The sequence below is a fragment of the Strix aluco genome, chromosome 2 (genome assembly GCF_031877795.1).
Source record: "Strix aluco isolate bStrAlu1 chromosome 2, bStrAlu1.hap1, whole genome shotgun sequence".
Taxonomy (NCBI): Eukaryota; Metazoa; Chordata; class Aves; order Strigiformes; family Strigidae; genus Strix; species Strix aluco.
Window position 1 is genome coordinate 659,215 of NC_133932.1, and position 16,309 is coordinate 675,523.

General features: G+C 39.6%; 1 protein-coding gene across 2 annotated transcripts in view; it reads right to left on the reverse strand.

Moving 5' to 3' along the window:
• The window catches only part of DCBLD2 (discoidin, CUB and LCCL domain containing 2), a 54,379-nt gene that overhangs the window by 25,989 nt on the left and 12,081 nt on the right, over window positions 1-16,309 (reverse strand). The gene's annotated exons all lie outside the window — the stretch shown is intronic.

The following is a 16,309-nucleotide window of genomic DNA, read 5'->3' on the forward strand; positions in this document are numbered from 1 at the left end:
ATTAATTCTTACAGCTCTTTAGATAACATGCTCAATTTTTCTGGATTTCTACAATAAATTAAATTGTAACTCCAACCTGGAGAGCTCTACCTAACATTTGAGGATTAATTTTAAACTAACAGTACTGAAGAGGACTTGTTTAACAAGTGGAAAAAAGTAGCACAAATTGTGTGTTCTCAAAATCAAATTATGAAGAGCAAACTGATAAATCTATTTAATCAACAGCTAGACATTCATTTCCTCCAGCATGTAGTACAAGAAGTATAAGAATTTGTGTGGTGTTTTGGAAATAAGAATGTTCTTTAAGTAACATTCACCATCACTGGCTCTTTATAAATCACTGTATCAAGATGAAAAAGTATTCCTGAGCACAAGGCCACATCCAGCAACGTTAACCCCTGAAATAACTTAAGCCCCACAAAATAAGCCTCATAACATCTCTGATTTATTTTTATTCGCACTGGATGCTGAAAAGTCTATTTATTGAATTTAGTTCCATGAAAGGAGCAGGCCAGGAACAGTATTATCATTTTCAAGATTTGACACTAGAAGGTCCAGAGATCTTTTGAAAGAGATCTGTACACATTATCCTAAAAGCAATCAGGACTTTCAAGATCTTGAACAAAGCAATGTAAGCAAAAATAGCAAAGACAAAAATCTCATTAGTTATGTTGCTAAAAAATGTCTTTGACACCATTCCAAATACAGGTCCCATGTAGGTCCATTTTACCCTTCAAAATTCATGCCTGTGTATACAGTTCCTATTAAGTGATTATGACAGATTTAACATTATGTCAGGATTTCACACTCTAGAAATCCACAATGATCAACATCATTTGTCTTGACAGGTATTTGTTTTGACAGCTACAAGTGTCAGTCTGAAAGCATTTCACATTACACACTGATGTATAGGTCCTCTACTAAACACGAAAAGGTAAGCTAAACTTTAGTGACAAAAATTATACAACATATTTAAGAATTTAACTGGATTTCAAAATTCTTAAATGTATTTCATGCAAGATTGAATGGAAAAGTAAGTCCAACACACTGAAGTGACACGGCAAAAACAAACTGTGGTACTTAACTAGGTCTGATTAACTTGTTTGCAAAAGCACCTAATTTCTAGTAACAAAACCTATTCTCTTTATGATCCGAGCACACTGAAAGATAGCTGCATGTTCTAAAAGCTGAAGTGCTGCTGTTATATACGTTACCACAAACAGATGCAAACTGCAGCTTTTGTCCTTGCTAGCAGTCTTCAATCAAAATGATGCATCTTCTTTGGAAAAGATAACTGGAATATCTGCTTCAGTAAAATCAAAAGTTCTATCAGTAAAGCTGTTGTTTTTCTTCACCCAGTTTTAGCAATTTGCTTCAAAACACTCTGTTCCATCCCATGACAAATATTATTTTCATTTGAGTGACAGCTGATAGATTACTTTCCTAAATTACTGTTGTTCCAATACATAAGAGTCGATTGTCCAACGTTACAAAGAGGTAACTTAAACCGCATGTTTTGTGTAACATTTTAATCCTGGTTTCTTTCCAAAGGTTTGTTACAAACCTAAGAGTAAGTGAAAGATTTATCATTTAACACCTGTATGGCCTTCGTTTATTAGTTAGTAAACGTTTAAATATCAGATTCCTCATTAGTCACAATATGCTTAACAGTCAAGAAAAATACAGATTCCTTTGCTAGTAAACTGGCTTTTCACAAGACAGTACTCACACACATTACAAAATACATGGAACTTCTTATATTAACAACTGTGAAAACAAAAAATATATACTAGGTCTTTATGCATGGTGGTATTTGTGGCCAGTATGTCAAAACTCTTCATTCTGCAGACATATAAAATTAATTTTTGACATAAGCAGCAGTTACTTTTAGGTGATGTCTGAAATAAAAACAATGAGCTAGTTAACCAGTTCTGTGCCTTTCCTATCCCGTGACAGGGATAAGCGACTGTTTCCTCATTTACAGATTATACAGTGGCCTTTTGAACATGAAATCAGAGTAGCTTTCACCTGTACGGGCAGATACGTTGTTCCGAGTGCATTTTAAGGAAAATAAAAATGCTTGCACTGTCTACAACACTCGGTAGTTAACTATTCCTCATTTCAACGGGCCTGTTATTGCAATGCAGTAACCACACAACCGCTACCTCTTACAACCAGGAGTAACAATAATGCACATGACTGTGTATCTCTGATTCTTCCCCACACTTTTGCACCTTAAGCCTATGCTGCTGGAAGCCAAAGGAGAGCTTGGGTCTCTTCTTTGACCCAAGCTGTACTTTAACTGTAAATTTCTCCAGTTATAAGTAGAAAAGACCATGCCTAACATTCATTTAAACCACCCATTCATTTAAACACACCTTTAAACCACTACTTTACTGTTCAGCTGTCTCAAACATGAAACAATACTGGCACTGCATTTGTACGATGGTCAGGGCACACCCTTCTGATGAGAAAAGCAAAAGAACTCCAAACACACTCTTACACCTTTAGATGGTAAAATGCAAATAAAATATTGTAAGTTTTAAAAAGACATTGAGATTTTTCTTTTAAAGACACATTACTAAGAAATTTCCCCTTGTAGCTTGGAACAATCAGTCTTGTCTCCAGTGACTAGATAGAAAAATTTCTAATCTGTCTCACACAATTTAACGGGAATACAAATTCCAAATCTCCCTTTTGTGGTAGACTTTCTTGAAAACACATGAGGAAAAATACTCCTCGTATTAGACAACCTGCTGTCAAATCATACTACAAAGGAATGGAAAGGAAAAAAAGTTGTGCTGCACCACACACCTAGAGCACCATCTTATTATGAAGCCAACTTTTGAAAAGTAGCTCATTCTGACTGGACATTTTAGACCTCATTTTGTTGTGTGTTTCACTTAGGCTGGTGATAGCAGAAGTGCCAGACACTTCATGCCTGAGGAATTTAAAGATTACCATTGTATGTCCGGCATGCAGTACACAGCCTGCCAAGAGCAGCACTGTCATTCAGGAGCTATTTGGAAATTTCTAAAAAATCACACTTCCAGTGAAACTTGTAGAACAATGAAACTTCATTTTATTGGTACTATAAAAGGGTAGTTCTTGAGCCTCTCTGTAAGTGGTGCTTCATCATTTCTGCCAAAGTTGTATAAATACCAGTGATCAACTCCCGAGACACATATATTCATCCTATATCAGGGGAGCAATCTGCAATACTCAGCAATTTCTCCAAGAAAAAGAGAAAGCACAATTCTTTGCACCACAGCCACATATATGAGCATTAGCTACTTCACTCATTTGGAAGTAATTAGTTAAGTGCCACAGAATCTTTTGCTTCTGTTAATCTAGGTGCATGAGTGGAGTATCTGAGAACACACAGAAGAGACAGACATCAATTCCTAAATCAATTATTCCTGAATGGGCTGACAACTTCTGTCTGCTGAAGGAGGGAGTCTCTTGCTTTCCTTCAGCCCTCTCTGTCACACAACAGACCTACTGCACTTGCAGAACAGATCAAGCTCTTCACAGAAGCACCAGATCACTTGCACATACACATTACACCTGACATTTGCTGGAAGGTCTGCAGACGTGCATTGAATTTCATGTGTCCTGAGGATCATGTGTCCCGAGGGCCACGCTCACAGCAAACTATGAATAAGCTCAGCTCTTCACCACAACGCGCGTTAGGAACGTGGGCGCCTCTCAAGAAGCCGGTAGAGGAAAGCAGACTGCTGTCGTCGGGAGAACCATTCATCTCTCCTGCAGGCGCCTTCGAATGCAGTCTGGATGAATTATCCTGACAGATTACATATGACCCCTGGGCTGCGGCATGCTGATGCTGACGCAATCATGCAGACGATTTAGAACGATTTCTCATACCCAAGTTCTTTACATCAACAAAATACAGAACTTGAACCAACACAAACATACCAGAATGCATTGGGATAAGAAGAAAATGTGAAATTTAATAAAATGAGAGGATACTGCACAAGCAGGAGTGGGTGTTAAGTACTCTATTAATACCCACAAAAAAGATTAATTATTCTTTATAGTTGTTGAAGTCAATTAATGAGAACTTTTTCCCGGAGATTGGCTGCTGTTAGTGACTGCTAATCTTGTTCTCACTACCAAAACATGTTAAAAATTAATCTTTAAAGCTAGAGAATGCTTTCCCATTCCTTACTTGGAGAAGAGAGAATAATAAAGACATCAGACAGTTTAAGATTACAGTCTATAAGGCACAACTGATGCGTATCAAAACACTGATCTCAATTTTAACACGTGGCACTGCCTTTTCAACTGACCCAATTTAACCAGTGGGTTTCCTAAGGTTTTACATGTATAAGCTAAGATTTTCTGTAAGTTTGTGACTACATGCAAGATGTAATTAAATCTTTCTTAATTAAGCAAAGGTAGAACCAAATCTATTACGAGTTCTGTAAACAAAAAGGTATTTTAAAGCATTCATTTTAACTCCAAAACCACAACTCTTTCTGATTCAATAAGCTACTAATTCTCCCCTTCTGTTTAGCTCCTGGGCTTTTTTATCAGTGTGCCACTAAAAGACACTGCATCTACTTTTTGCTTTTCTCAGTGTGGGCAAGGAAGTTTACAGAGCCAACAAAGCAGTTCCTTGAATAAGAAACACTGAGGAATTAAGACCACAGACACATCAAATTCTAAACAGCTTTTTCAAGTATTTTCAAATGCCATCGTTTGCATCCTCCAAACTCATTGCTGTTTACACCAAAACCCACAGAACCATGTTCTTCAGGAAGGAATCTGCTCCTCTGTCAGAATTAATTTTCTCACCAAGCCAACAAGCACACAATCCACCTTCACCTTTATGCCATTTATTTGCCTCAGTAACACACTAGTTCGAGCATTTCATCCCATTACAGATGATTCACAACATAAAATACCCCACACTTCCACAAGGGAGGCCATAGCTCAATAAACACTTGAAGGCACTTTAAATTAGTGCAGCCACAGACAAAAGCAAGCCTTGTCCACTTCTCCCTTTTAGCCACTTGTTCTCACACCCTTCCTGGTACTGGAGGTAAACACTTCTGCAGCCACATGGTAAACCAGACCAGGGACTTGAGATGAAAACAGTTGTTAGTTTTAACTGAGAGCAGTCCCCCAATTTATTTCAGTGTGCCCATCCAGCAGTGCCTTCCCTGACAGAGGGACAGGAGAGTACGAGCAGGGAAACACAGCAAGAGCAGGGAAACACAGCAACGGCTTCTTTCACCAGCACTGCCAGCCCGCGTTTGCATTTTAAACAACCTTGAATCCCAACCAGAAACGTAGAAACCATCCTTCCCCTGGGAAGACCAGCCACACAAGAGTGGTGCACTGGCTTCAGGAACTGAGCTGGCTGAAGACCAGCCAGTGCCCCTGCCCGTTACCACAGCCCAGGGTTAGATTTCAGCCAACTTGCCTCTCTGAGGCAGCTCGTTGTGCAACTGCCAGTGGTCAGGCAAGGCAAGGAAGGCAGGTGGGATTACGGTTGTCTCAGCCTGGATTGATTTACCTGCTGTGGGGCACCCTTAGAAGGGTAACAAAGTTACGGACTGAGGTCTAACAAAGATAGGAAGAGGACAAAAGGTAAAGCACAATAAGCATTTTGCCTTTCAAAATGTTGGCAGCTCAGTGGGGGGAAGGACACAGAGGGTGATTCTTGCTCTTATAGCAAAAGCACAAAATTTAAGATGTCATTACAACAAAATTTTACTGTTTTCATTTACAACGCTAGCCACACGCTGGGCTAGTGATAATTAGCACTTTATTATTTTCATCTGTGCACACAGCTTTTCAATCACCATCTCTGGAAGTGCAATCTTAGCTTTCAGCCACTGAATTTTACACAAGAGAGTAACACAACCTTGCTGAATTTAACATCCAAAATACAGTAACATTTTAAAACAAATTATCTCAGATTATTAAATCGTTAGAGCAGGTAAGACATTTGCTTCCTCTGCTATCACGTACTAACCAAACCTGACTACTTCAAAAGAACAGAAAAGAAAGATCAGCTGTATAAGACTGAGCTGCAGAGCTTTTGCTTACTGATGTCAGGGAAATGATGTGAATAAGTCCCCAGGGACAGCTATGACTTGCTTCAATAGCATGCAGGCAAAAGCAGCCTACAAAGACAGGCTAGCCATGGTGAAAAGTGATTTACAAGAGGACTGTTACAGAGGGCTCTGCGTTCAATGATACATAATGCAGAAGCCCTCCTGATCCGCTGCCCATGCTGAATCAGTGACAGCTCATGCTGTATGTTGTCTTTTGTCTGGCACATGCAGCTTGCCCACTTCCCAAGACATGTCATTTACTTAGCAATTTGCACCAACACTTTCATAAAAATAAACACTGTTGTGATTCAATGCTCTAAGTGCTACACAGCAGAAACACAGCTGATGAAGGAAACAAAAAATAACACACAGATGGTCATGCAAAACTCTACGAGAATAAGCAGCAGCCATGGTCAGAATAAGCTTCAAATCTCTTGTACGGTCTTCAAAGTCCTCACCACACCAGGATCAAATGAAATTTCACAAGTCTTATATACGTCAGCAAAGGAGCAAAAAATTCTCCAATCATACCAGTAATTCACATGCTAAAATAACACCACAGTCATCTTTTTCTCTCTTCCATTATCAGTTCATAAATGAGACCGCACAGCCTACGCTGCAGCCCCATGGTGGCATACCCTGACGGAGACCCCAGCCGCTGCTCTACCATCCTGCCTTTGTCAAGAGCTGCGACTTCCCGCCCCGCGCTGCCAGTGCTTACCGTACCCTCGTTGAGCTGTACGGCCATTTCATACCCAGGTTACCACCCTATCTGCCTTCTACTGAGTAAGGGTACGGGCATGGGTCAACAGAAGTCTAACAGTCACTGGAGCCTGCGCAATGGAGAGGGTGCTAGGTAGGGACAGGCAGGAGAGGGGGACAGGCAGGACAGGCAGCAGCCAGCGGTAAAAATCATGTTTGGCTACTGTGGAATCAACAGAAGACAGCAGGAAGGAAGCTGATGGTTTGCGTACCTGAACAAAAACCAGTGGGGCATCTAGACGCTTTCAAAAAGCAAGCCTCAAAAACCAGCTGGAATTAGCTGCACCAAGAACAGTGACTTTAAATATCAGTTTCTAACCCTCTTTAAAGTTTGTCATCCAACCGATGAAACAGTAACACTCCACATCTCTACAGCAGTATTTCCTCCTGCTGGTGTAGGTGACATACAGCATCATCTTAATTTCTAACTCTCGTTTTCAACTCTTAATTTCAAAATTGTGATGGGGACTGTTTGGGGTTTTCCCACTGTGAACAACCTGGCCTCATCGAGGTGTCATGGAATATAACACACAATCTGTTCTACAAGGTTATTCATTCCTGATTTTGCCTTGTAGATGTTCCCTTGAAAGGAAGGTATTCTCACACTTGTGACCCTCAACGAATACAATCAATAAGCCAAACATTATGTACTACTGAATAGTAAGATGATTAACTAGGAAGGTGACAGTACACTTACACACTTGAGACACTGGTTTTTCAGTGCCAAAGTATCACAGAATTATAGAAAGAGCATGTAGGAAGTCAGTAGTGTGTGAAGCTCCAGTAAAAACTTTCTGTGAACTTTAAATCTGCCCATCAGCTTTGCTGTAACTTCTTCACAGCAAGGAGGAAAGGATGCCTTGTGTTACACAGCTAGAAACTTTGAAAACAGCTCTTTAAAAGTGAAGAGATAAAGTAACGAAAATGCTTTATTTGATGTTTTCAAATATACTTAAGAAAAAGATAAAAACTGATCACCACTAGACTTCACACGTAAGTGTTCAAAAGCATTAAATTTAATGCATCTCTCTTTCTACTCCTGTAACAATGAGACATATTTTGACACCGGTATACAACAGCATAAAAAAACAAACAGATAAAGTGGTTCACAAAACTCATGGATTTGTAAAAGAAAAATGAAGCGCCAGTGGCTTCTTTCCACCACACCAAACAAGGCAAGATGTTTTTCCCCACATTAACCACTTTGGAGCAAAGTTAAAATGACCAGATACAGCTTTAACTGGCTACAGTCTTGCTAAAGATGCAACAGCTGCCAACTATGAAAACCTTTGTGGACTTGCTGGCAAACATACGTGCACAACACACCACATACATGCTAGATCACTGCAGTAACCCACCCTTTCAGAGTCAAAAGCTCCTCACTCTCAGAAGTAACCAAGCAAAACTGCACCACTGGAATTCACCTTCTGTTTCCACTGCTTTCCTACTTCACCTTTCCACTCAAGATGCTGAGGATCTTTCACCTGCCTCGTTCCTGTGGGTTTCTCTATGCAGGTATACAAGTTGCTTGTCTTGCCAAGTCTAATTAATATGTCACTTTAGTTTCACCTCAATATAAAACCAAAAGTGCAAAAATAGGATGTATAAAGAGAACTGTGACAAAACTGCTAAAACAGTTCAGTGTTTCTATCCCACTCCCTCAATATCTAAAGCTGCAACTGGGCACTGAAACAACTATACTTCTGCTCCAAGAAACAGCAATTAAGAGACCTGAAAAGATTTCCTCTTCACAGTTAAGCAACATTTGAGGTCTTAGGAGTGCCCAATCTAAATCTAGGAAAACCACAGATGGGTCACTGAATATGAGCAGAAAACGGCATTTAGGGATGAAAAATAATTGACCTTTTGCAAATCTGGAATAATATTACAAAATATTTATTTACAAGCTTTGTTCAAATGCCAGACCAAGATCAACAGTATTATGTAATATCACTCTGGGAAGCTTTTACACCATCATCTTTTCTGAAACTGGGACACGCAAGAGTTATCTGCTCACAACCATTTACAGAAGCATACCAAGCTTTGCAAGTTCCCTTTTCCACCACTAATAATATTCCTCAAGAATGTATCAAACGGTTATCTCCCTTGGCACTTCAAGTAAAGAACCAAGAAAATCAGTGTATTGTTTAAAGAAATGCTTCTATGAGAAGAACTGCTGTGGGGGAGAAAAGTTAAAAAAGACAATCTATGTGGCCTCACGCACAATACATGGAATTTCAGCAAGACTGATGATCCAAAGAGCAGTAGCTGGCAGGATTATCATTCTGATGGATACTATTCCAATCCTGGATGACAAAACCTATTCCTTGATGACAAAACCTCTTCCTTGAACTAAAAGTAAATTTGGAAAGAACTTAAAAAATCTGTGAGGAAGCTTTAGAGGGGGGATTACCAAGGGAAATTATAAAGTGGGGAGGGGAGTGTTTAATAAAGCATCTAGATGATCTATATGATATCCTGGTTTTTTTAATTTATTTTCATTTTTCAGTACGTAAATGATGCATAATCTCTGGAATATGGTTAATAAGGTAGTCTCCTGTGATTTTGCTGGAGCTGAATTGAGTTTCCACATCATACAGAATGCAGGAATGTTAAAATATATTTATTTAAAATTTTACTGAACAATGAAAAATGTTAACAAAACCGAAGTCATCCACATAGAACAGAAAAAAAATAATCTGAAACTCTACTTTTTTTTTTTAATACTACAATTAACAAAACTGATGTAATACAGTCTTGCCAATGAAAGACAAACTTTGGTGTAAAGAAAGCACTGGAAAGGTATTTCTTAAAAACCAACTCTGAAACATACACACACACAACCAACCAAAGGAAAAAACCTCCAGACTTTACCTCTCAAAAAGGAAAGTGTCAAGCTTGAACTTCTCTGTTCGTAATTTATGGATCATCTTACAGAAAGATGGATTCACGGTGTTAAAGACCAGAAAGGACCTTTTAAGTATGATTTCTTGTATACCACAACTACTTCAGCTGGCTAGTCACAGCTCTAACCAAAGGGAATTTAGGACACTGCATTAAATTTAACCTTCCAGAAAGTTTTTAGACTTGATTTAAAGGTATCATGAGAGAGAGAATTTTCAACTATTTCTAAAGCTAGCATGCTTTAAACACTTGGAGAGGAAAACAAACAAACAGACCAAAAAACCCACCAAACTAACTGTTTCTAAGATATTGTTAAAAAATACACCTACTTTATTTATGGCATGTGGGTGAACTCCTCATTATTCAATACCACTATTGCCAAGAATGACACAACTAAGTTCATAAACTTTATTCAGCTTACACAAAAACATTTACTAACGCAACAGCTATGTATGCTGTTGTAACAATGGTGCAGAACTGGAACTTTCCTAATTGTGTTACCCTTCAAAAATAAGATGCATGAATTTCTATTAATAGGACAGAAGTTCATTCAGTTGAAAACCTGAAGCTTAATACTTTCAGTAAGATAATAAGAAAACTGGTTCTTAAGATCAGCAATCAAATAACTGTAAGAAAATAATGACTACCTGAGTCAAAACGCAGAACACCTATCGTACATGGAGACTGGTGAAGAGGCCAAAACATCCTCCTCACGCTAGCAAAAACTAAAAGCAAGCACATCTGACAAGTACATATTCAGCCCCATTTACACACATTCTGCTGCCAGGAAGCCTTTTTCTTCAAAAGGATTTACCTTATTAAAACAATTGCCAATAGCTACTAAGAATCCTTGCACTTCCAATGGTTCATGCACTTAGCATTACATTTTACAGACTGCTAACTCATGGTAAATTATTTTTATTCCAGTATTTGCAGAGAATAAAATAATCTAATCCAAACAGAACCAACAACTGTATAGATTTTGTAAGAAACACCCAACAGGAAGCATCCAAATGCCATAAGCAGCATCAGGTACCCGTGTATCAATTCCAAGATCCAACTGATTGAAATCACAGAGATACCAGTAGCTAACCAGGTATGAACTACCAGCCTTAAATTCATTTTTGAAGTTTAGCAACCATAAAGAAATATTATCCTTCTACATCTCTTCACCAAGGGAAACTAAGTGGTCATGAAGGGATACAGCAGAAATGACATGCCCAAAAAGAAACAGCACAGGTTAATTTCTTACTCATGCAAGGGTCAGCGTTTGCTTTCTTTTTCAAACACTAGACAAAGAATTCTTCAAACAAAAGCCATTTTCAAAATCAGTGCTATTCTGTGGCACAAATGTCAAATCACTACCACATTTTCAAGTATAATTTTTAATTCAAATAATATAAAAAGTGCTCAAATATAAAGCAACAAGCTCAAACAGAGTATTAATAGCACAGCTCAAGCTGTTTGCCTCACATAACAGAAGGCGAAGCATGAAGCTTCACAATATCTGGTATTTCACAGTCTTACCACATTAATGAACAGGCTTCCAGACAATAACCCACACCCTCTATAAAAATCAGCACTGAAAATTGTATAGATCCTATTTTAATGCAAGTTGCTACATGGCCTTTTACATTAACATTACTACTGCTCCCCCGTCCCCAACCCCCCTAATCTCAGTTTAGTAACAAACCCACAGTCTGCACTTGGGCAGTGGTTTCAACTATACCACTATTAAAAACAAAAAAAAAAAAAAAGGGGGGGGGGGCACCACAGATGTTCCATAATATTTGCTTAAAGAAATTAATCTAAAAGCAACTCTTAATCAGAAAATGCAGAAGCGGGAAATCCTTTGACTACAAAACAAATTCCAGGTAATCCTAACTGCTTCCTCAAAACACAGGGTGCAGCTACAAAGGTGGGCATGACATGCAATAGCTTATTTAAAAACCTTTCAAAATATGGATAAAATAACCAATATGGAAACATTTGCCAGTATGTTGAGCAGCAATTCCAACAAGGATTGCATCTGTGCTGATGATTATCTCAGCTATCAAAGCTGATGCATTCAAGGCAGCACTTAACTAGCTGATGACTGAAACTATACAGAACAGCAGTGATCACATTAAAAACCTAATGCATCATTTTCTGGAGCATAAAGCAGGTGGCAGAATTGCAGAAGAGGAGACTAATTATTTTTCTCTTATGTGAATAAGATGAGAAAACATTCCTCCAAATCTTGAAAGCTGAATATCTCCATTCAGTATCAGGAAAATAATTTTCCTAAAGACTGCACTAATATGCTAGAAGGTCACTGGCTTGACACACACACGGTAACAGCATACAAGCTTCTGAAAGAGTATTTATGTCACCTTTTTAACACTCACTCAGATACTTGATTTTTACAGCCATGTACACACACACATAAATATAAAACTAATGTGCATTGCCCCGCTTAAATTCAAAGCGAAACGCAATAAATTCTGGGATCAAGTATGAGAACTTGAGCATGTTTACACAAAATGGTGATTCCTGTTTTCATTAGAGGAGTGGACTAGGCTAGCACAACCTCAACAGGCTGCGGAGGATGAGCTGGGCTGGACAGAATCAGTACTGCAAGACAACCGCCCAGAAAGGATGGCTCTGCAGAACACGTGTACGTACCTTCTGCCCACCAGACTCACTTAACCACTTCAAATAAGGCTCAGTAACTGGAGGAGGAAAAAATAACTTTGCTGAGATTCTTGTTTTCAGAAGCAACAAATTTTCACCGTTTTGAGGTCTATTCTTCCAATACCAGCTCACTTCCCCCCAGGAACAGCACTGCTCCACACAATTCTCTAGAGCACTGCTCCTGCTCCTCCTTCTCACTACCTCCACCTTCAAGGTGCAACGCTGGGAGGTGAAAAAGAGCATCAGAAAGCCTGGCAGAACTTTAAGCCCCCGTCCTGAAAAATTCCTCTGCACTTCTAAGCACAAGGATGAAAGGGATTTGCCTCAGCACTCCTGCCTACATGGTACCAGTCCCTGAATCCTCCTGTATTCTGCACAACTGCATCTTCAAAACACTCTGCATTCTTAAGTAAAACTGTCCTATGAGCAAAACCAAATAGTTCAATAGACCACTGCCCTCCCCATCATAAAACACTTATTCTAATGTTAATCTGAGGGATAATAAATCTCTCATCCAAAGAGCTGGGGGTCTTTTTAATCAAGATAATTCCTTATGGGTTTGGCTGTGACTCTTCCTCCCAGATGAGCCCAGCCACGGACAATGGATACAAAGGGCAATGAGACACCACCCAATCTAATTCAGCAAGAGGAGAAAATGGCACTTATATGAAAAACAACACATGACAATTGCTCATATGGCAGATGGTTTTGTGGTAGTGTTTTATATTCACATGCCAGGAGCTCTCTGCAGCAGGAAAGACACACCTGCAATGGGCTACCTTGGTGGCTGGAACCCTTGTCAGTCCCCTGTTCCAGAAGGAAATCATCTCATCCAGGATATCTAGGGAGAAGCTACAGCCTCTCTCCCTCCCTCTCACCCAGCTGATGGATATGTAGCTAAAGCCACCTTCTCTTTGTTTGCTTTCTTCTCCCCAGATCAATCTTTCCCAAATCTACAGTTGGAGGACACTGTTAGATCCTTTCAGGCTTGAAGTTCACAACTGCAAGGTTATCGTAGTGACCAAAAGGGACAGACAGTTATTTCAAAGTCTGAAACAAAGTTTAAGGAAACTAATCACAAAATCACACAGCTAGTTCTAGTCTTCCCATCTGTCCCAGGAACTTCTGAACTCAGCATACTGCAGGCAAAATGCAGTACTTCAGTGACAACGGCACCGAGACACCCCTGTACAGTGAGTAACTAGGAAGTCACAACAGACGCTACAGCTGTCTGCTTCAGCCACCAACATCTGAATGACCACCAGCTACTCCAGCTCCTACAGAAAGGCAGAGGCTGCATCAACACATCAGTATGTGCCTAATTCTGGACCAGCCACAGCCAAAGCCACCGCTGTCTACGGCCTTGCCGGACGGACGAGCGGAGGTGAGAGCAGGAGTGCTACGGGGAGAAGGGGAGGGCGTACAGAGGAACTAAAGAGGAACAGGGAACACCCAAGGGATCCAGGAATATTGCAGCTCAATCACAAAACACACGGCCACGGGAAACTCACGTACACAGAGCCCTTAGCTCTTTCACTTAGCTTTTCAGATGATGGTAACTCAGCACCATACATTCAAAAATTCTTTTTCTCTGCTACACTGAAGCAGACATTTTTAAGCTACAGTGATGAATCACTTTCTTGTACTTTCTCCAACAAGGTTTGAGTATATAAAAACATCCTTATGTGCTAGTATTTGTTTAGAACAAAATGCGGGAATTACATTCAAATACAAGCAGCCAGAGTTAATTTTTTTTAAAGAAAAGGTTGCAAACAAATCTGCTTCAAATCACTTGGGAATCAACTTCAGAATCTAAAGTTTATTTTTAACTTAAGGCTTTATTCCAGTTTCATACGCAAATCAGTATCCACTAGGAATCCCAACAGATGGCTACCAAGCTACATGTGTGATAACCAAGTGCTTGCTCCACAGACCCTACAATCTCCATACCTTCAGAATTACCGAGACATTCCTCAACAACTTCTTTGATGAAAGCTAAGCAACCATTCTCTCTTAGCTGTGTTTTTCTAAATCCAAAACAAGGTCAAACTAAAGGAACGAACAGGCCATACCAAATTTATGTCAATAATAGCTGAACATCTGTTAAGAGCACTGTTTTTCAAAATGCAATCCACAAAGAGCAGGAAGCTTATATGGTGCTGGCTTGCTTTCATTCACACCTGCTTAATTACATGAAAAACAAAACACTTGAAGTATTTTTCAAATATCAATTTCCTTGCAACAAGGAGCAAAAGTCACTACAGAATTATTTCAAAATCACAAGAGCTGACTTGCACAGTCATCGGCAGGACAGTCCCCAGTGCATGAGAGTGTATGAAATGCAGCACGGGGTGCTCTTCTGTTGAGTCTGTGTTTCTGAAGGAACCTCATATAAAATGCTTGTATTTTCCAAGACAGTGAGATGCTAGACTTCAAGACCTTGACCAAAGAATGCTGATTACATACACTGAATGATTTTCAATATGACAGACTGGAAAAAAATCCCACTAGAATCCTACAAAATAACACAGGGGGCTACTAAGTGAAAATCATATACACCACAGCAGTACCTGCACTTTTTCATTCCTCAATTTGCAGCTATCTGGAAGGCCCAAATTTGACACAATATTCAAAACAAGTTTCACACTGACCAAAAACATGTTATTTTAAAATCAGTTCATACTAGGGAGGTGCTCTACAGAAAAGCGTGTGAGAAACAAAAACACTCTATCTTCGGCACAAGATTTAAATACCATGTAGTATGTGAGGCTTAGAGGGGCTGAACAGTGGAAAAGAAAATGGATAGTTGCTTATTAACAGAGGATCAGCCTCCCTAACATAACAAATGAGGCTGGGCTCCTACGTAGTATCACTTACTGTATTTTTATAAAAGAGCTTAAAAGCAACATTAGCAGTGGAATTTCCTAAGCCTTGGGTACTTTCAGTGGCAATCAACATATTCCCTTAGAAGCCTGTGCATATATTTAATACACTAATTTAGTAACATCTTTGTGCAGACCCTTCACAAGCAAGACAGCAGTTTCATTCCTGTATGGAACTCCTTACCCAAATTAGAACTATGCCAGCATTTAAAGATACAGGATATGGGCTCCCCAACCCTCTCTGGAATAAGATAAATGAAAATATTTTGGCAAGGAAATGGTCCCTCACAAGCAGAACTTTTCTTAGAAGCTCCAACAGTTTCTCATACTGAAGAGCATTATATTCCACAACACCAGAGACCCTAACCTTGAAACAAGCTCTGCTTTTTGTTACCAAGTCAAATGAAGCTTGTCAGTAAGGAGGTTCCCCCCCGCTCAAAATTGAGAATTCTGTGCAAACTTTAAGAATTAACTAGAGGGACACTGTAAATTGAAATTTTGGTTAGGTGCTCTTCAGCAGTTTCTCAGAGTACAGAATGGTGAACCGCACACCTAAAAGCTTGCTGTCCATGCAGTCCCACTTCTTGCTGCATGGTCCCACCCCTTCGAGCACACCCTGACCACTCACTGTGCCAACCTGACTTAATCATCTGGAGGAAAATTACAACTCTTCCCCACCCACCCAGTTATTTCAGTTTTCTTCTAGAATAACAAACTCAGTCTGCTCACCAAAAGGTCAGACAAGTGTCAGGTCAGCACAAGTATTTGGAGTGTGATGCTCCTACAGCATGAGCTAACTAACACCTTGCTGCTGCCTGACTCACCCAGCAGCAACCTTCAAAAGCCTAGATGTTAAAATTGCCCAATTTCCTCTCAAAAGCAGATGGGTCTTCTTCCCCTCCTCCATTATAAATTAAAACAAAACAAAACCAGGTATGCCAAATGCCTGTTAGTGTTAGCTTCGTATGCTTATAGGAACATACTTAAAATTAAATGCAATTA